Genomic DNA, 23002 nt, shown 5'->3' with positions numbered 1-23002 from the left:
AAAATATTAATAATATTAAAATTAATGTGTTGATTTTTTAAAAATGATGTATAAGGTTTTTATGTATTTAAGGTTCAGGTTCGAGTTTGAGCTTGAGAGTTCAATCGAGTTAAGTTTAAGATTTTTTTTTCATTTCGAGCATTTTTGAGCTTTTAAGAGCTTCAGTTCATAATTTTGAGTTCGAGTCGAGCTTGAAAATTTTAGGTTCACGAATTTTCGAGTCGAGTCGAACTTAATAATACTCAAACTCCACTCACCTCGTTTACTTCCTAGACCTAATTTATCGCATTAATGAATTGTTGAGCTATACACGACACAATCAAGAGATCCCATGATATGTCACTGTATATATACTATATATTCATTAATTTTCTATATTTTTTAAAAAATATGTTTAAAATACATATTTATCTATTTAAAAATACCTTTCTGACAATAACTATATACACTAGAGACTGAATCAAATAATTTTAAAATATATATTTTTTAAAATAGTTCTCTTATTTTTTTTAAAATTTATGTCATGGCTTTTAACCTTAAGGGTGCATTTGGTTCACGGAATGTAAGATTATCAGTGAGAATATAAGATTACCAGGGAATATAATTATTGGAAATGTTGTATTTTTTGTTTGGTTGATTTAGCAGGAATGTAAGATTACCGTGTTTGATTAAAGGAATAAAAGATTATTGGGATGTATATTTGACCAAATTATCCTTATTATATATTTGTTTTTTTTAAGAAGTTGGAAAATATTTATATATTTTCTTTAAAAAATTTAAATTCATAAAATTTATATAATTTTTTTTACAAAATTGAAAATATAAAAAGGTTTAATGAAAGAGTAAAATTTTATTTTAACCCCTTAACTTTATATAAAATTTTAATTATAGACTTTTTTTTTTGTAAATCTAAAATAGTTTAAGGATAAATTTATAATTTAACATTCATATAATTTTTATTATTCAATGACAAAAGAATTATATTTTTGAGAAAAAAAATATTTTAAGAGCATTTCATAATTCGAGTCTCACGGAGGACATTTCATAATTCGGAGGTCTCTTACGGAAGCTGCTCTCAACCTGGTGTTGGGGGTAGCCTACTATCTTACCTCCCCCTTACCCCATACATATGGGAAAAAGGGACAGCCATTTTAGTTCAAAACGCCGGTAATCCAATAATACTTAAGGAAAGGGAGGTAATGACATTTCCGGTAATATACCCTAAAAAATCTACTATTGGTAATCTTACATTACCGGAAATGAGATTCTCTGCTAACCAAACAGGGGAATGTAGATTTCATTCCCAGAGAAATGTGGATTATATTCAAATGAGAATCTCACATTCCTCAATCCTAACGCATCCTAAAGATTTCTAAGTAGAAATCTAATATTTTAAAAGATTTAAAAAGGATATAATATTTTTAAATAAAAAATTGACCTTTGATCCGGTCAAATGAGCCTAAAATTTTCGTATCTCTTTTGCTACTTTCATAGGGGATACCAGTAAGGTGTGATCTGTCATTTAGTACTCAATTGGACATACATGAGTTTTATGCTGAGAAAGAAAATAATTACACTTGTTGTTGACGGTGAAAAAAAGTACAAATATGAAATTGTATCTACAGCACATCATTATTTGTATATGAATATTAAATTATGCAAAAAAATTGATTTGTGTTAAAATTATATTTTAATTTATTAATTAAAGGATCACCATGATTTATTTATTTTATGATAATTAAAATGATGTCACTTATGTGATCATGGGAAAAAACATTTTATACTTTTTTTCCATAAAGAATTTAGATTTTATATTTATTTAACTAATACTTATAAATAATCTTTATTAAATAAAAACCCTAGTTTCCTCCTCTCTCTTCCTTTTTTTTTCTTTACAACTCCTACTAATTTTATTGATTAACTAACTTTTTCTTCTTTATTTTTATTTAATTGGCAGTGACACTTGTTTTGATGCTAGTTGCTGCCTTTCGATTATTATTTTTAGTTTTTGAATAAGAATAATTATGTCTTCGTGACATGTTCTCTGTTTTTATGGAACGTTTATATCTACCTTTGTGGCACGTTTTTCTCTGCCATTTGGTAGCTTACCGTTTTTGTCGTTGTTTTCGTTTATCTTTTTTGTCAGGATTAGATTTAACATCGTCGCGACGGATCAAGATGACACTTATTTATTATCATGATTATCTTTCATGCTTCGGACCCTCAGATTGATTTGGAAACGCGTTTTGAATTGGTGGATAGTTTTCTTACGTCGCTCGACTCTGATTTGTGATTTGTAGGTGATATTTCAGTAGCTCAATCCTCCTTTTGTGGTTCATTTATCGATGTAGTTAGATTTTTTCGTATATTTATTTTGTTCAAATTTTGTAACATTTTCCTTCTTTGGTCATTATATGATCTAGGTGGCTAGTTTTTAGCTCAATGATAATAAGAAAATGTCATAATTATATTTTAGGTTTATGATTATGCTTGTAAATCTTCATTGTAATTTTTAAGAAAATATCATAATTTTGGATATTTCATTGTAAACCTTCAAAAGTTAATAAAATTATTGTTTCCAGAACAAAAAAATTATTAAAATTTCCATTATACTAGCGTAACAATTCATGTGGTAGTCCACACATACTTTATTGATGGTTTATATAATTTCAAAAAAAATACGAGTTTTCCTTCTAAAATATTCTTAATAATTGTAATTTTTTTTAAAAAATACATATAAACTATTAAACAGACTCTTATTTAGAGAAATTTAAAAATATTAAATCTTTATTTGACTGCTATCCTTGTTATCCTTATTTGAGCACATTTATAAACGTTAGGCCCTTACCTTATTCAAATAAAGGTTCAATCAAATGATGAGTTTTTATTTAAAAATTTAATCTTAAAATAATATTCATTATCTTTTAAAATAAAAATATATTAATAATTTTTCAATTGAATTAATAATAAATTAATTTATAATATCTACTAGTCAATTATTTTTGTACATGATAGATAATACTCCATAATATAAAACATCTTTTTTTTTGGGAAATATACAAAGCATGGTTTTTAATTCCCATAAAAAAAATGGATGCTTTATAATCCCGAACCTCGAGAGCAAGGCAAGTAGGGATATATTAATTTACATGCCATCAAGGCATTTGGTTGGTCTCATCCTCAACAGTTTAACATAAGAATGTATCGAAGAAAGTGGGTGGACTAATCTTTTCTCTAAATTTTTTTTTTTTTTATATTTTAAATCCTAGCTACTAGATTATGGCCCCAAATGTATAGTTTCAATCATTCCTTCAACAATTTTTTTTAAATGGTAGTAATCCAGTTGTGAAATTTCTATGGATTCTTCCAAGAGTCTTATAGTCAAATACAGTGAATTGTTTACATTATGTTAAATTATAAAAGAAATGCAGCTCAAATTGTCCTACAAAAACAACTCAAGTTTTTTGGATTCTCCTCCTTTAAGATTTGACATTTTAAAATGCTTGTGTTGGTAATTCTATTTAAGTCCAAAAAGTATTTACAATGTTATAAATTTGTGTAACGTGCCGAGTTGAATCGGACTTTTGTTAATCCAACCCGAAAAATGTCCATTTATTTTACTCTCGTGTAATCATCGTGCCCACGCAGAATGACTAGTAAACTTTAGGTTACCCAAACACGACTTGAACAGTGTATTTATGTTTGCCGATTCAGACAACCCATAACTTGTAGTGTATATGGATCTATGTGATAACAGTAGGTGCAGATCAGCCGATGAACTCCTGCATCTTTGAAAGTTTTAGGGAAACCTCCACCTGATATCGAACCAATAAAGTTAGCCTAAAAACGTAAAATCAAAGATGGGGCTGTGACAATTAAGACAGAAGTTTAAGAAAATTGTCTCACCAGGGGAGCAAGTCCTTGGGAGTCTCTTCCGGTTTTTGAAGAATCATTTTCATACTGCTCAATGTAGAGACGGATGGTTGCGCCTTCTGAGCCAGTTCCAGAGAGACGGAACACGTAGCGAGTGAAAACATGTAAATAAATTTCAATTACAGAATCCCCGGATAACCTTCTGTTGGTACGTGACCCATCTTCGAACAAAAACCGAATGCCCTGGTTCTTTGAAATGGAACCATCAACAGGATCCTTGTATTCAAATTCATCAGCATTCACAACATTTGACACATCCGAACGAGCCCCCTTCACTATACTGCATGATCGAAAGCATAAGACTATCAAAAGAAAGCAAAAAACAGTGGAAAACCTTTAGGAATAATGACTGCAATCATCACAACTTTTTACCAAATGCAATGTATGATGACTTCTACGTAAAACCTTTACTAATGTCGTTCAATTAATTTCACTTAAAGTTGTTCAGTATATTCATGCAATAAAAAGAAATACAATGCAGGAAGGGCATGACCGTTCCCCATAAGAAAATGCAAAACGGCACGAACTTTAGGGAGTTGTTGAGTAGTTCTAAAAATATAACATGTACATACGTGTTAATCTCATCGAGAGATGACTGCAATTTGACCAAATATGCCATTAAATCGTTTGCTGCACCAGCATCCACATTCTTCATGAAAGAAACCAAACCATTTAGATACCTCCCAATACCATTATGGACAAAATGAGGAACAAAATATCAAAATGTTATATACCTCTTAATCATATCGAGTATAATAATGTCGACCATAGGTAGCCCAATGCTGGCGGACTACAACCTCAACAGTTACAAGTTTGGTTCCATTGAGGTTATCTTTATTTTTATATGCAAGTATTGAAAGCCAAGCCAAAACAGCCCAAATTCCATCCTTCTCGCGTATATGGTCAGAACCTGTACACAAATGCAACGTTTTGTAAGTTTTAAAAGTTCAAAATAATACAGATTAGAATAACAGCTACCAGTTCCAAAACTTTCTTCTCCACAAATGGAACACAATCCAGCATCCATTAAATTGCCAAAAAAATTCCAGCCAGTGGGTACCTAGCATATAATAGATAAGTAGCTCTCCTATAATGACAAAAGCAGTCATAATCCTTCTTCTCTGGAGTACCTCAAAGAATTTCAGATTCAAGTTCTTGGCCACAACATCAAGAGCTGTTGAAGTGGGCATGCTCCTACAAGCAGCAAGTCCAGAACATAATACTTAAATTTCAATGGAGATCGCATACAAATATGAATCAAAGCAATAAACAGGGAAAAACATTTTAGAGTTTGAATGTGGAATGCATGTGTATGCATTGATGATGTTTTATTCTTAATTAAATACAAAATAAAAATAAAAATTAAAATAAAATTTGAGCTAAAGTGGGTTCTAGTGCTAGACGAAGCATGTCATGCGGGCATGAAGACAGGTACCATAAAGGCATACCGGGACAAAAACCACCCTTTTTCTAACAACTTTAGAAACAATTATTTACCATTTTTATGATAGGACGTAAGGTCTCATGAATGGAGAGAATCTGACATGACAAGTATACTTTATTTTTGTCCACAGAAGTATATGGATCCACTTGAACTTGTCGATCAGAGAGGTTACAAACAATATTCACCTTGTAAAAGAATTCAAATGTAGAATGACCATTATAGCTTTAGAGAGGATGAGCATGTTAGAGGTTCTTTATACAGTCAATTGTAATCAGCGACGGAACCAAATAGATACAGAGAGGGGCCCTGCAACCCAACCCCCCACAAAACAAAATTGTATAATGGCACTCTAGGTCCCTCCCAATTTAAATATTTGTCAAATTAGGCCTTGGCTGCACCCAAAATTTGAGTTTAATTTCTTAATAGGCCCCTATTTTCTAAAGCTTATCAATTTGGCCCCTCCCAATATTTGCTCCTAGTTCCGCCCCTAAATGTAATTGATGTGCTAGACAGTGCACCAACTAAAATTTAAAAAGGTACAAGGTAAAAGCATCTTATGCAGAAAACCTGGAAACTCCCTTCAAACCAGAAGAAAAGTAAGGAATTGCATCAACGGCATTGGCAGCAATGATAGCAACTGAATCTGATGGAGTGACAAAGAACCTACAAAATCAAGTGAGTATGAGAGAAAATTCAAGTAAGTGAAGTCATTATTATAAATGTTAACTAGATTTCACAACAAAACGCTACCTTTTTAAAATAGGCATCCAAAAAACCTCATCAATTTCACATAGTCAATTGCCGAATCAAAAACCTCAACATCAAATTTTCCCTCAGGCCCCTCAAACCTAGAAACACCAGTTGCACTAATGGTCCACCTGGATGTTGCAATAGATTAACATTAAATTACATGAAACAAACGAAGAAAATATTGTTTTAAGATGCAAGACAAACATTTGGTAGATTATCAGCAATCAAGTATTCAGTTATTGTTTTTTGTGTCCTCGAAAATCTTATCAGTGATAGCCTCGGGAGCAGGTCCACCATTTTCCATATTGTATTTAATTCCAAAATCCTGCAATAAAGATGCAAAAGCAAAAGAAATCATACAGAATTGAAATGTTGCATATGAAACATTTTTTAGAAAATAGACAAAATCATGTAGGTGTACCTCATGGGGACCACCTGGATTGTGACTAGCTGTCAAAATAAAGGCACCGGTTGCTTTGGATCCCTGGAATAGAAATTTATAGGTGAACCTTAAAATTGTAAAATTCAATCATATGGGCCAGCATTTCATGAAACAAGATACTGTTAAGAAAACATAATAAAGCTAGATGTACCGAATCGGAGCAATATTACTTACATCCGCACCGACCCTTTCTCGTAACACAGCTGATACAGCTGGAGTTGAAAGCAATCCATTCTGACCAACCCAAACACGCCTTACTCCATTTGCGGCTGACATTGTCAATTGACAAAGACATTATCATGCTGAGCATACTGATGTGATGGTTAAGGAATGATTACTAAATAATAATACAATTTTCAGAACAGGGTGGCATCATAGTACAAGAAAGCACTCTAGAAGCTCCCAATTGCATCCATGTAGACAAATTATTTAGTTTTGGATACTAATTACATCTTAACAATTGGATAACCAGAACCAACTACTATATACATGCATTGAACACATGCAAATTTATATGGTTATCGAATAAAAATTATTTTTCACTAGAACCTCATTCTAGGTTTACACAATTTAAAATAGCCAAGTCCAAAGCCACTTCAACAACGCCATGGCAATTACATAAGTAAGCTTTAAGCCTAAATCTCTCAACACTGACAAAAGTTCAGTAGGAAAGTTCAGGAGAAAAAAAAACATTACTTGTCATTACAGAAGAAAAAAAGAGCTCTCATTAAATGAAATGACAAGAAAGATTTTTTTTTTCTTGTTCTCAAGATGAAATATTTATGTGTGGGTGGACGCATGAATATGTGTGCCCGAAATTAGATTCTCTTAAGCATATAATTGGAAAACTTATTCATGATAGATATTTACTGAACAAAAAGAATATGATATTTCAAAATCTAAGGAGATACAACAAGAGAGAATTTTCACAAGATATCATGAATTGTTTATTCAACAAAAACTATAAGGGGCTTCAAAGATGAATCATGTGAATTAACTAGAGATAACTATCACGTTTGTTTAACCTTTTAAAAAAACTATCACATCTGCTTTTATGATGGTTAGAAGGTCCTCCAAAATAAAAGTATCAGGTTTGAAAATTAACATCTACTTCACCCAGAAACCATTATCAATTAATATCCACACATCATGCAAGTACATAATGCAACAAAGTAATATACTAATATAGAAATATTACTTTGTTGCATTATGTACTTACCGTTTAAGAGAGCTATTTAAAATATATAATTGCTATTTCAGTTTTAAATCTGCAATACCTGAATAGCATCCTTTGAGTAATAACGGCCGTCGCCAGAGACAACAAGTGTGGCACCTACAATCATGAACAGAAGTTAGAGAATGCCATTTTAATCTACTAAATAAACATGATCAAGCAAAAGAATAAACCTTTGTAACGGTGAAATAGAGCAAAAAAAAATACTGATTGCAATATAACTTCTTCCTTTCAGATAATTCAAAATCACTCTGTTAGAAAATAGATTCCTAAATTAGAAATATTACGAGTAATTAAGATAGGATTATGTGAATATCTTTTAGTTGTTATAATCTCTAACTTTAAGGGATTGTATATTCCCTAGAATTAGTTATTTTCCTAGCTTAAGAGTTTACTAAGTTAAGGTTGCTGCTTGTATATAAATATGTAACTCTACTTACAGAAAATAAACGAGTTTTACAGAGAATTTTTTTTACTTTTAACATGGTATCAGAGTTATTTTAGCTCATTTATGGGTGTTGATAATCTCGGTTTAGCAACCTTTTCTCATTATTTGATCCTTCCCTTGAGTGTGTACTATTAACCCAACAAAAAACATGGTTGAGGTGGTCGATACAAACAGTTCTGAGACAGTCCAGGGAGTCAATGTGAGTGAAGAAAGTTATTCTAATTCCGTAGGTGACTTGCAAAATTTACAAGTTGCTTATATGTTGAATGGAAAAAACTACTTTAAACGGTATCCCAAATTGTTCGCACGTTCCTAAAGAATAAAGTCAAGTTAAGTCATCTTCTTGGAACTAGACCTAAAGAGGGAGATCCTAGGTTTGATTCTTGGGATGAACAGGATTCATTAGTAATGTCTTGGTTATGGAATTCCATGGTGCCAGAGATTAGTGATACATGCATGTTCCTTAATACAACCCAAGAGATATGGGAGGTTGTAAAAAAATTTACTCAAAGGTTAGAGATGTTTCCCAGATTTATGAAATCAAGACCAAGATTTCATCCATCAAGCAGGGTAGCAAGTCAATCACATAATACTCTAACCAACTGCAGAACCATTGGCAGGAAACAGATCACTACTAGTGTATCCAGATGAGGTGTAGTGAAGATACAACAGCTTGTAGAAAACAGAGTAAGTCTCTGTTATTTTATTCATATCTTCATTCAGTAGAACATATTACATATTTATATACAAATTATGCCTCTAAACTAGGAAACTCTAAGTTAGGAAAGATATTAATCCTAGGAGATGTAATCCCTTGAAATAAGTGATTGAAAAACAGAGAATAATTACAAAATCTCTTAACTTAAGGGATTGACAACTCGTTTCTAACAACCTTACACTTACATAACCTACACTCCCCCTCAAACTGGTGTATATATGTTGTATATACCCAGTTTGAATGACAGCTCATCAAAAGTCACTCCTGGAAGGGCTTTGGTGAAGATATCTGGCAGCTGTTTCTTTGTCGGAATGTATTGCAGTTTTGCAACTCCATTGTTGACCTTCTCGTAAATAAAATGTATGTTTATCTCAATGTGTTTCGTTCTATCATGTTGCACTGAGTTTTTTTTCTATACTCATAGCTGATTGACTGTCACTAAAAATCTCAAAATTCTTCTTGTCATCTAAGTCCAGTTCTGTGAGCAGTCTTTTAATCCATATTCCTTCATATATTTCGAGAGCCATTGCTCTAAACTCTTACTCATCACTACTTCGAGAGACAACGACTTGTTTCTTACTTCTCCAAGTCACCAAATTACTCCAAACGTAGGTACAATAGCCAGTAACTGACCTTCTATCAATTAATTGCTTGCATCCGTATAAACCTACACTGTTCTGTCTTGATTTTTTCTAAATATAAGTCCAGCTCCTGGGGTAAACTTCAAGAACCTTAGAATTTTGTTAACAACTTCCAAATGTTCTTCTCGAGGATCACTCATATGTTGGCTGACAATGCTCACTGAGTATGCAATATCAGGCCTGGTCAGTGAAAGGTAGATCAACTTCCCAACTAAACTTTGGTAGGTTTCCTTGTTTACTGGATTTCTAGTCATTTCCTTGCAAAATTTCAAGTCTGGCTCCATTGGAGTTTTAACTGGTTTGCAGTCGAGCATCCCAGTTTCTGCAAGAAGATCCAAAACATACTTACGCTGGTTTATGATCAGCTCTTCCTCGAACCTTGCAATTTCCATACCCAGGAAATACCTCATACTCCCTAAATCCTTGGTTTCAAACTCCTTTGCAAGATTTATCTTTAGCTTTTCTATTTCTTTTATATCACTGCCAGTTATAATCATATCATCTACATAGATAATTAGGAGGGTTATCTTACCACTCAGTGTAATTTTTATGAATAATGTGTGATCCGCTTGGCTTTGTTTGAAACCGTTCTGTGTCATAGCCTTAGCAAATCGATCAAACCAAGCCCTGGGAGACTGTTTTAAGCCATATAAGGATTTATTGATCTTGCACACAGTTTTCTTAGTGATATTTCCTTCTAATTCGGGGGACCTCTATGTATACATCTTCTTCAAGGTTCCCATTCAAAAAGGCATTCTTTATGTCCAGGTGATGCAATTTCCAGTCCATGTTAACAGCTACTGATAACAATATTTTGATGGTATTCAATTTTGCAACCGGTGCAAAAGTCTCCTAGTAGTCGATGCCATAAGACTTAGAAAAACCTTTAGCAACCAGCCTTGCCTTGTATCTTTCCACACTCCCATCCGAATGATATTTGACTGTGAATATCCACTTGCATCCAACAGCTCTCTTCCCTTCTGGCAAATCTGTCAAACTCCATGTCTTATTCTTTTGCAACGCTTTTATCTCCTCTTCCACAACCTTTTTCCACTCAGGAGATTGAAATGCTTCTGTCACATTTCTTGGGATTTTCACACTGTTAATGCTGCCAGTGAAGGCCTTAAAATTAGATTGTAATTTCCCATATGCAACATACTTATTTATGGGATGAGCAGTGCATTTTCTTACCCCTTCCTAATAGCAATAGGAAAGTCATCAAGATCAACAGTAGTAGCCTCTTGGTAACCATCATTACCTTTTGTTTCAACTGCAACAGGATCCGAATCTGGTTCTTGGCAAATTCTAGGCTAACTGATTTCTTCAGCAAAATCTTTCCTTCTTATTGAGTAAACACTGAGTTGTTTCAGTTGGGGAGTTAAGGTTTTGGGGTCATTGTTAGGTGCATTTTTTGTAGTGGTGGAAGGTGTTTTGCACGGACTAGAGTGATGAGATAAGGAGGAAGGTAATTCATCAGAGTTATTTAGGTTATTCCCATCACCCTCACTAGGAATTGGACAGTGCTAGCCGGCTTTGTAGTGGTTGGTTTTCAAAAAATGTAACATCAAATAAGACATAGGTCTTTTTTGTGGAAGGTGAGTAACACTTGTAACCCTTATGACTCGAAGAATAGCCCAAGAACACATACTTTAAGGACCTAGGATCTAATTTCCCTCTATTGTGGATATGAACAAAGGTTGTACACCTAAACACCCGAGGAGAAAGGCTTAAGTTTAAATGTTTAAAATGGGGAAAAAGCTGAAACAGAACCTTAGTAGGAATTTTGAAATCTAAAGTCTTACTTGGCATTCTATTGATGAGGTAAGTGGTTGTAATAAGAGCTTCCCTCCAAAGATACTTAGGAGCATTAGCAGCAAACATAAGAGACCTAGTAACCTCTAGAAGATGTCTATTTTTCCTTTCTGCTACCCCATTTTATTGAGGTGTGTTGACATAAGAAGTAAGGTGAACAATGCCTTTTTCCTTAAAGAAATATCCAAGGGTTTTTTTCAAATACTCACTCTCATTTTCACTCCTTAGAATTTTGATTTTTGTGTCAAATTGGGTTTCAACATTTTGATAAAAACTTTTAAAAAGAGACTCAACCTTAGACTTTTCTTTCATTAAGAATACCCATGTTGTCCTAGAGTAATCATCTATAAAAGACACAAACCACTTATACCCATAAATACCTTTGACAGGAGAAGGGCCCCAAATGTCACTATGGATGATGGAAAAAGGTGTTGTTGGTTCATATTTGGCTGCAATATATGTTTTTCTAGTGTGTTTGGCTATTTAAAAAATTTCACAGGAAAACAAAGATGGATCTTTATTTATAAATAAGTTCGATAACATTTTGGAAAGATAGAAAAAATTAGGATGACCTAATCTAGAGTGACATAACATAATTTTATTGGTATTAAGATCATAAGATAAAATTGGTTTTCTAAGAGCATTGGATAAGGCATGATTATGAGATGTTTTACCTTCAATGGTGTACAATCCTTTGCCCAGCCTAGCACTGCCAATCACCCACTTCGAGCCCTGTGCCTGAAAAATGCAACCACCAGTACCAAACACAACATTACAACCAGAATCTTTAATTAATTTGCTGACTGACAACAGGTTGCATGCAAGTCTAGGAACATAGAGGACATTATGAAGTAGTAGATTTTTGTTTAATGTAACAGAGCCACTCCCTTTGACTGTAGTGAGAGAGCCATCTGCTATTTTGATAGAAGTTGGTAAGCTGCTTTCACTATATTCCTCCAAGAGATCAATATTTTCTGTTATATGATCTTATGCACCCGAGTCTATTATCCACTGTACCGAGGAAGCATATGGATTATTTGTATCAGTAGTAGTATAAGTCACATTGGTAGGCTTGGTTGTCATACTGCTCAAAATTTGCTACAGTTCCTCTATCTCTTTCTTGCTAAAACTGCTTGAGGAATCATCTTGAGAGGCAATATGGGCCTCCTTTTGAAACATGGATCATCTGGGCTACCAATCGGCTGGTTTTTCGTGCAGTTTCCAACATTGATCTATCATATGGCCTGATTTCTTACAATGTTCACACCCGAGGCGATTTTTCCTCTGTTGTTCTGAAAATCTGAAATCTGAAAATCAGATTGAGAGGGGCTGGTCTGGGAAGTGATTTCGGATGCTGAGGGATCCAGATTAGCCATGAAAAAAATAGAGTTTGAATAGGAATTGATTTAAAGAGAAGCAGATATCGGATTGATTGCTCTAACCTGATACCATGTAGAAAACATAGTAAGTCTCTGTTATTTTATTCATATCTTCATTCAGTAGAACATATTACATATTTATATACAAATTATGCCTCTAAACTAGGAAACTCTAAGTTAGAAAAGATATTAATCCTAGGAGATGTAATCCCTTGAAATAAGGGATTGAAAAACAGAGAATAATTACAGAATCTCTTAACTTAAGGGATTGACAACTCATTTCTAACAACCTTACACTTACATAACCTACACTGCTCTAAAGAGGTTTGTTGAAAAATACAGAATTTATGATTTTATTGTTGGACTAAATATTGAATTCGATATAGTAAGGGTCCAAATTATTGGAAAGAAAGATCTGCCTTCACTGAACGAAGATATTGCAATCATTCATGCTGAGGAAGGAAGAAGAGGAGTTATGATCAGTGTTACCTAATTCGCTCTCCACCCCACGAATCTCATTTTAGTTCGTCCGTTCCAATTCTCGGTTCGTTCGCGTATCATAACGGTGAAATTAGTGTACCAAAACCCCATAGAAAAATTAAATGGAAGCATAAATCCCATGAAAGCAAACCAAAGAAAACAGAAACCCACCATAACAAAACCAAAGAAAACAAAAACCTCACAATAGAAGCAAAGGAAACAAAAGCCCACCACAACGAAAACAAAGAAACAAATATAAGGGTAAGAATTTGGTAGGAGAAGGGGCGATAACAAAACGGTGGAATGGCTGATCTTGCCAGTCGTCGGCGGTAGAGTCGACAAATTTTTTTTATAGGTAATTTGGTAAAAAAAGAAAGAAAGGATGATGGATCGACATTTTAGAAAAGGAAAAGAAAGGAAAATGAAGAGGCGTGGAAGTGTGAGAAGAAAAAAGTAAAATTAATATTTCAGAAACCCAAGTAAAGAACAACCCTTTTTACTATTGTATTTTTACGATTTAAGATATTGGTTTAATTATAAATTTAGTCCTTCAACTTTATAAAAACTAAAGAATTATTAAAAGATTATTATATTTTCACTATTTAACCTATAGATGTATTATTAAAAATATTATCAGTGAACCCAAAAAATACCATCATGAATTATGATCGTTTTAAAGAAGTCTACCCCAACGAACTGCAAACGGTAAAATTAACGAATTGCGATCCCGTACCCGTTCTGCAAACTAAGGTGAATCACGAATTAGGTAACACCGGTTATGATTGAAAACAATCAAGAGGAGAGTTCAGCCTTAATCACTAAAGTTGTAACTCAGTGAAAAATGGGTATGGAACATCAAAGTACAAAAGAGATAACAAAAACAGTGAACATATACTCTCTATGGTGCACCTACTGCAAGAAATCTCGCCACACAAAATAGAAGTATTGGAAACTTCATGGAAAACCATAAATAGTAAGTAAAAATTTCAAAAGAGGGATCATCAAGGGGTCAAGGAATAGCATACACAACCAAACAGTTGGTTGAGGACTCTCAAGTACAACCTGTTGAATTCAACAGAGAAGAAATAGAGAAACTGAAAAATTTATTGGGGTCTTTAGACAAAACCTACACTGCAAGTACATGTAGTTTGGTCTTCTCAGGTATATCCTCTTCTCATGACTTTAAGGCCTCGGATTTACCCACTCAAAGCTCCTAGGTAATTGACTCAGGGGCTACAGACCACATGACCAATTCTTCGCTCAGATTTATCACCTATACACCCTGTCCTAACAAAAAAAAAATTATGGCATATGGTACTATTATAACAGTGGTTGGTCAAGGGGATATTGTTAAAAGTAAAACCATTAAATTAAAAAATATCCTTCATGTACCAAAGCTATTTACTAACCTTTTTTCCATTCATAAAATCATCAAAAACACTAATTACAATGTTCTTTTTCATCCTACTCAATGTATTTTTCAGGAACAAGGAACGAAGTGGACATTGGACGTGCTAAAGAAGAAAATGGCATGTATTATCTTGAAGACCCTGGTGGACAATTTAGTGCCCTGAATTCCCCACCTTTTTCACTTTTATTAGAATCTAAAACCAATAAATATCAAATATGGCTTCATCATCTCCGTCTTGGTCACCCATCCTTTAAAGTTATAAAGCTTATGTTTCCTTCTTTGTTCAAGTCCTTAAATACTGCGGAATTTCATTGTGATATATGTGAACTTGCAAAGCATAAACGCACTTCTTTCTTAGTGAATAATAAAAAAGCTTCCAACCCTTTTACCCTTATACACAATGATGTTTGGGGGCCATCCACAATTCCTAATATAACTAGGGCCTAGTGGTTTGTCTCACTCATAGATGATTGTACCCGAGTGACATGGTTATTTCTTCTAAAACAGAAATCGGATGTGAATTCTACTTTTAAAACCTTTTATACTATGATTAAGACTCAGTTTGGGGCAGACATAAAAAGGTCAGACAATGCTAAAGATTATTTCAACCAAGTCTTATCTCCTTATTTTCAAGAGAAAGGCATTATACATGAGTCCTCTTGTGTGAACACTCCTCAACAAAACGGAGTAGCAGAGAAAAAGAATGGTCATTTTCTTGCAATAACAAGAGCCCTTTTGTTTCAAAAAAATGTCCCTAAGCAGTATTAGGGGGAAGTTGTGTTAATTGCCACTTATTTGATAAATAGATTACCCACTAAAGTCTTTGAATCTCAAAGTCCTATTCAAATCCTAACCAATTTCTTCCCAAATTTTAGTCCCTCACTCAACCTTAAACCTAAAATATTTTGTTGTTTTGCCTTTGTTCATATACACTCTCAAAATAGAGGTAAGCTTCATCCAAGGATATTAAAGTGTATATATGTTGGCTACTCTTCCACTCAAAAGGGGTGTAAGTGCTATCATCCATCTACAAGGAAACACTTTATTACAGCTGATGTCACTTTTGCAGAAAAGGAAAATTATTTTACTCAACCCTATCTTCAGAAAAGATTTCATTCACGGAAGATAAAGACATAAATTGTTTTCTTCTTCTGCCTCTCATTGACTTTCCTTCATCTGCACCAGCCCTAACTCAGCAACCTGTTTTTACTCAGCAACATGTTTCTGCCCAACAACCAGTCCAACAACCTCTTGTTTTTTACCAACCTACCACCTTACAGCCTGATCCTAATACTCTTTAGCAAAAAAATCAGGACACTACTCGTCCTCTGTTGGTCTACTCAAGGAAAAATGCACCAGTACAGGTTCAATCATCCTCTTCCTCTCTTATACAAACTGAGGTAACTATTGAACATATATTTGATCCAAATACCACTGAAAAATCTCGTTCTACTTCTTATAGCAGGGATTCTGATTTTCCTATTGTAATTAGAAAAGGAAAAAGGACTTGCACCATAAAACCCCTTTTTACCTATTTATATCTTATAGAAACTTGTCTCACAATCACAAAGCCTTCCTTACTAGCCTGAACACCATCACCTTCCCTAAAATCGTGTATGAGGCATTGGAAAATGAGAATTGGAAGAATGCCATGCAGGTTGAGATGGAAGCACTCGAGAAGAACAAGACATGGGACTTGGTGAAACTGCCAAAAGGAAAAAAAAAAGTGGGATGCAGGTGGGTGTTTACAGTAGAGTACAAGTCAAATGGATCGTTAAAGCTGTACAAGGCAAGGTTAGTGGTTAAGGGGTATTCTCAAACCTATGGAATAGATTATCTTGAAACATTTTCCACTGTTGCAAAGATGAATACTGTGAGAATTTTAATGTCAATCAAGGATGGAAACTACAACAGTATGACATTAAAAATTCCTTCTTACATGAAGATCTTGAGGAGGAAGTTTATATGGACATCCCACCTGGATTTAGTTCAAGTGTTGGACAGAAAGTGTGCAAATTAAAGAAGACTTTATATGGATTAAAGCGGTCCCTAACAGCCTGGTTTGAAAGGTTTACCTAAGTGATTTTGAAGCTGAGCTACAAAGTCAAGGTGATCACACTTGTTCATGAAACATTCTGCTAAAGGGGAGTTACTGTCTTATTGGTCTATGTAGATGATATTATAGTTACATGGGATGATTTGAAAGGAATTGATGATCTAAAGAAGTGTTTGGTAAAGGAGTTTGAAATCAAAGATCTTGGAAAACTAAAATACTTTCTAGGTACTGAAGTGGCTCATTCACAGCAAGGGATCCTCATATCTCAACAGAAATACACCCTAGACTTGTTAAAAGAAACTGGGAAAGTAGGGCGTAGACTAGTAGAAACGCCAATAGAAGTGAACCATAAACTTGGAGATACAATGGAGGATGCAGCAGTTGATAGAAGCTCATACCAGAGACTTGTAGGGAGACTAATTTACCTATCACACACCAGATTAGACATTGCCTATGCAGTGGGAGTTGTGAGTCAATTTATGCACAACCTTAAAGAATCACACCTAAGGGTTGTGACTCAAATTCTACATTATTTGAAGGGTACACCTAGCATGAGAATTTTATTTAACAAAAGGAGAAAATTTGACATTGGAAGCCTATATTAATGCTGAATACGCAAGATCCATGGTTGATAGAAGATCAACCTCAAGGTATTGTACTTTTTTTGGAGGAAATCTAGTGACATAGAGAAGCAAGAAACATAATGTTATGACCAGGTGTAATGCAGAAGCTGAGTTTAGAGCAATGGCTCTTGGAATATTTGAATTGTTGTGGTTAAAGATTATTTTGGAGGATTTAAAGATTGAGTGGGAAGGCCCAATGAAGTTGTTATGTGATAATAAATCAGTAATTAATATTGCTCATAATCTAATTCAACATGATAGAACAAAGCATGATGAAGTGGATAGACATTTTATAAAGGAGAAACTTGACATAGTGTGTTTACTAGAGATCAAGTTGCAAATATACTTACCAAGGGACTACCTGGGAAGCTTTTTCAGAAGTTAGAAGGAAAGCTGAAGATGGATGACATCTATTCTCCAGCTTGATGGGGAGTGTCAGAAAATAGATTCCTAAATTAAGAATATTATGAGTAATTAAGATAGGATTCTGTGAATATCTTTTAGTTGTTATAATCCCTAACTTTAAGGGATTGTATATTCCCTAGACTTAGTTACTTTCCTAGCTTAAGAGTTTTATAAGTTAAGGTTGTTGCTCGTATATAAATGTGTAACTCTACCTACAGAAAATATGTGAGTTTTACAGAGAATTTCTTTACTTTTAACACACTCTTTCAAGGTGGAATTATTCCAAACTACTGTATAAAACATGCTGGCGAAAAATTAAAGAAGTTGATTTCAAAATTCTCTACAATCATCATCCAACAAATTATAACTGCATGTTTTCATAACATTGGAGGCCAATGATGCAAGAAACAGAACTAGCAGGTAATGGATCATAAACGTGTGTACTCATTTTGGGGAAAATGGAAATGCACTATATGTTCTAAGTTAGGGTATACATGTCGCTTCTTTTTTTGTTCAAAGGTACACATCTCACATCTGAGCCATGGTGCAGTTATCTAGTACATACTCAAAAATTAAACAAGAATTATGGAATCCGTTAGCTTCAAGGTTGGTATGACTCTACTACGAGTATGATACAGCAACAATAAAATGTAATAAAGGGGCATGCTTATGCACAGAGATGTAGGGGAAATCTATCAAACAGGACTTGCAATGAACCAGGTGAGGCAACTTTTCTAGGTGCTTGCTTAAAAGGCAAGTTCCCTTTTTTCTTCACCATAAAAGGCAGGTTATAAATTATATGGATACAATTGTTAAAGACAAAATAACAAACGTGGTAAAGCGTGATAAATGTACATTAATTAATAAAGCTCCTTCTGCTGGTTAAATGCATAAGCTAAATATTTTTCAAGATAAAAGTAGAGCATTTTGATGAACTATCCAAAGAATTGTCCGTGTCCAAAGCATATATAGTGCACATGCATCCTTGTCATAAAGTAGACCTGATACAGAAATGCACAATTGTTTACAAGTCTGATATAAGAGGATATCCGTCAACTGTTAGCTTCTAAGTTCATTTTTAAAGTGTCATGTTATGACTCTAAAGATAATAAATGAATAAAACTAACTGACAGAAAACCGCAGCATATATGAAAATTGAAAATCCCAACCTTCTGTGATGTAAGGGCATTGAATGTTGACTGAACAAAATTTTGCAAATAATGAGGTTGAATGAAAACTTTCACCCGGAAAGACCAAAGCACCACATTATTCAATCAAACAAACATAATCGTACCCCCTGCTCGAATCGAACAAATATCAGACAAAACTATCTTTTTCGATATATATTAAATTAGTTGAGAGTTTTTTATCCCTAAATAGTTAGAATTGTTAATTAACTCGAAATTCTAGAGCATGATATACATGAACGGAGTATGAAATAAACTGGTTGGATTAAATAAATATAAAATGTAAACACAAAAAGACAGTATAAGTGGATTCTCCTTACAAAACATACCAAAGGTTACATTTCTCATGGTTAAAAAAAAGGATATTATGATGTGAATTGAAATAAACCAAGCATTAAAGTTTTATGCATTAGACTTCTAAATATAAAATAAGAAGAAATGTGACTCAAGCCGACCATGAAAAAGGAAGAAAACTTTGTCAATCAGTGAGAAAAAAAAACTTAATTCAGATCTCAAACAGACAAAGAAAGGGAAAATAAACCATGAAACTTAAAACTTCAAACGTAACAAATAAATCAGCACCGAAAATGATACAATTCTAGTCTTTCTCCTTTATACACTAATTACAGCTAAACTTTATTTCGATCTGATTCAATGAGAACTGTGTCATCTAACACTTCCATGCATCAATCAAACGAACCAAATTGATCAAAAAATTTAGATCTGTGTCGTCTAACGCGATAGATCAAGGTATCGGAAGTTGATAAAGTTAAACGAAAAGAAAACCTTCTTGCGTAGGCCAGAAGTTCCGGGTTTCTGACCGCCGAACGGCATAGTAGGCACTTTCGACACCTTAAACGCCATTTTTGTTTCAAAATCTGCAAACACACAACTCGGATCAATCAATCTATCAATCCAGTTAAGAATGTCATAAATGTTAAAAAAAAATAGAGTGGCAGTCGAGAGAGGATATGGAACTCACTCTTTGGAGATGTCGAGGCAAAATGTTTAACAAAATGGGATAGGAAAAGGTGGCAAAACGAGGAAGAGACGGGTGTTCGGTTTCCCTTATATAACGATATCTAAACCAATTAACTCAAACTCAGGTCAAATGGCCCACTAATTCTTTTAACTGTTTTTTTAAAATAATTCTTTTAACCGTTGATCAACCTACACTAGTGAATATTCCTCATTCAAATCTTTAGGTAAAATCATTTTTTAATATTATGAGGTAATAAAAGTAGAATATATTAAAAAAATTTAATATATTGATAATTTAGAAATACCATGCAAACGATGTTCAAATCTAAGATATCTAGAGAGAACAATATTTTTTTACCATTAAGGTCACTTATTGGACTAAGGTAAAAACAAACTTTTTAATTTGCAAGTCCATTATCTTCCCTTGAAGTGTTCATTAACTTATATAAATAACCCTTTCAATATACTCTTTCAGGTCACTAGTAAAAGCGCTATCATTACTCGTCATTTACTAGTTAAGGCAAGTAACGTTGTTGCAACAATAACAAACTGCTTAGACCGACACATAATTCAATATCAAATCAATCTAGTACTGAACCTATAGTTTTAGTAAACTCTTCTTTATAACGGAGGCTTAGTTGGTAGAGCGCAAGGCTCTTAACCTTGTGGTCGTGGGATCGAGTCCCTCTGAGGGCAATTCATAACGAAGGTCTTTCACGGAAGCTGCTCTCAACCTGACGTTGAGGGCAACCTACTACTCTACCTCCCCTAACCCATTACATATGGGAATAGGGTCAGCTAATTTTTTTTCTTTATTAAGTTGTAATTGTTTAAGGTGATATTTAGAGATATTTTTAGTTTATATTTAGTTCTTATATTTGAGATGCAAGGATAAACCTAATAGTAGTTGATACATTCGTATCAAGATTGTTTAATGTTTATATTTTGATGTTGTGTCATTGCAATTGGATTATTATCTAACTTTATAATCAAATGAAGATAGGGAACTAAACCAAAGTGAGTTTTGCATCTTTATGGTGAGGCTTAGCCCTACAATGATAACACTGTTTTTTATTTAAATAGTATGCGGTGATTATAATGTAATATTTATTTAGAATTTCTTTAATTAATTAACAACTCACACACCATGTAGACGCAGCTACTCGAACTCATGATCTAAGATTTATAGGGGGATGTTATGACCCAAGAGAATCAAAGAAGAACGAGAATCGAAGAAAAAAGAAATAGAGATTGAGAGAAGAGGAGATTTAGAGAAAGAATAGAGGGTTCAGAAAAAAAATAGCTTTATTCCATAATTTTCATAATTCCTTTCTTGGTTTGGTACCCTTTTATTTAATTACATTGTACCACCCTAACTAATTCACAGTTGGCAATATAGTTGTCTAACAGAATTCTCCACTTCCAGGTGCCGCTGGCGTGATTCCTTCCCCTTGGGTTAGACTTCCAAATTGCTCACTTGGTCCATCAGGTAAGTGATTAAGTCCTTCTAGTTTTGTATTCCCAATTACCCTAATTTTCTCAATTGAAATCCCTAACCCTACTTCTAATTTCCCCAATTCTCTCATGCCTTCTTCGACTATTTCTATATCTCTGCTGCTCATGATAATACCCCTCCATGAAAGGATCTTTTTCCCCAAGGATCAAAACCTAGGAATTGTGCTTTCAGCACAATATAATTTACCCCAGTGACGTTTTCCAGCCTTAACCCCATGCATTGTAAAACAGTGTAGGAACCATAGAACCTTGCTGCCACCTTTAATCCCTTTCGAAGAGCAAGTGAGGTTTGATGGTAAGACTAGAATTTCGAGTAAACTCGGCCCTGACTTTCAAATTTCTATATGTCAATTTTTTATCCGTAGAAATTTCCATTTTGCTTTGCGCCTTCTTGACTTGTGCCTTTAACATTTGATTCATGTTTTTCTTGGGTTTGAGCATTGATTGAACTATAGACTGCCCACCATTTTTCCTTCTTATGATTGAAGCTATCAACTCCAAGGTGGCGTTTGATTCGCTGGAATGTTTATGAGGGAATTGGAATCTGTGAAAGAATTGGAATCTGAATCTGAAACATATTTGGTTGGCAGGAAATTGAATTGGAATCCAATTCTATATTCTGTTTGATTCGCAAACATGTCGGATGAATTTGATTTCAGTAATGTAAAATGACATAATTGCCCTTCTTATTTTTTTGCTTAATTTTAGTTTGTTTTATAACTTACATCTAGCAATATATTATAAAAAATTTAAAAAATATTAAAATTTCATTTTATTGATTGATTATTCATTTCAATAAATTATAAAAATCATACTAATAAACATCATAAGTTAAAATAATCCTAATTAGGGATGGCCATGGGTCGAGTTGAGTCGGGTTTTTGGTCCACCAGTCCCGACCCGAGAACAAGGGAACCTCCACCCGAGACCCGACTCGACCAAAATAAAGTTTCACCCGACCCGACCCGAATATATGAATTAGAAACCCGACCCGAAATAATAAAAAAATATTTTTATTCAATAAAAAAAGTGACTTAATTGAAAAAATTATATATATAGGGGTATTATTGTAATTATTTCTAAATATATAAGGTAAAATTATATATTTTTTCGAGTCGGGTCGGGTATTTTTCACCCTAAACCCGAACCCGGCCAGAATATCACACTTAAAAAAACCCAACCTGACCCGACCCGTCCCGAACCCTAATTTTTTTTTTAATCCAACCCGATCCCGAATTTTTTTTAAAAAAAAATCCGACTCGATCCCGAATTTTTTTTTTTTAAAAATACGACCTGAATACCAAAAGATTGATGAGGGTAGTATGGTCAAATTTAACATTCCCTCCTCTAAAAGATTTCAATTTCATCATGTTATAGATGGAATTTACTTTCTCTCCCTTTATGGAATTGGATTCCAATTCCCCATTTGAAAACTTGAATCAAACATGAGAAAGTGATGGAATTGGATTTCAATTCCCCCTAATTCCAAGGGATTCCAGCGAACCAAACGACACCCAAGAGTTTATGCCCCTGAAACTTTTCA

At 33.9% G+C, this 23002-nt stretch overlaps 1 pseudogene; it reads right to left on the bottom strand.

Moving 5' to 3' along the window:
• Positions 1-3767: 3767 nt before the first annotated feature.
• LOC120125048 lies at positions 3768-22756 on the bottom strand (annotated as a pseudogene).
• Between the last annotated feature and the right edge of the window lie 246 nt (positions 22757-23002).

This window comes from Hibiscus syriacus, unplaced genomic scaffold, assembly GCF_006381635.1.
Source record: "Hibiscus syriacus cultivar Baekdansim isolate YM2019G1 unplaced genomic scaffold, ASM638163v2 tig00110429_pilon, whole genome shotgun sequence".
Classification (NCBI taxonomy): Eukaryota; Viridiplantae; Streptophyta; class Magnoliopsida; order Malvales; family Malvaceae; genus Hibiscus; species Hibiscus syriacus.
This window is presented reverse-complemented; position numbering and strand designations above follow the sequence as displayed.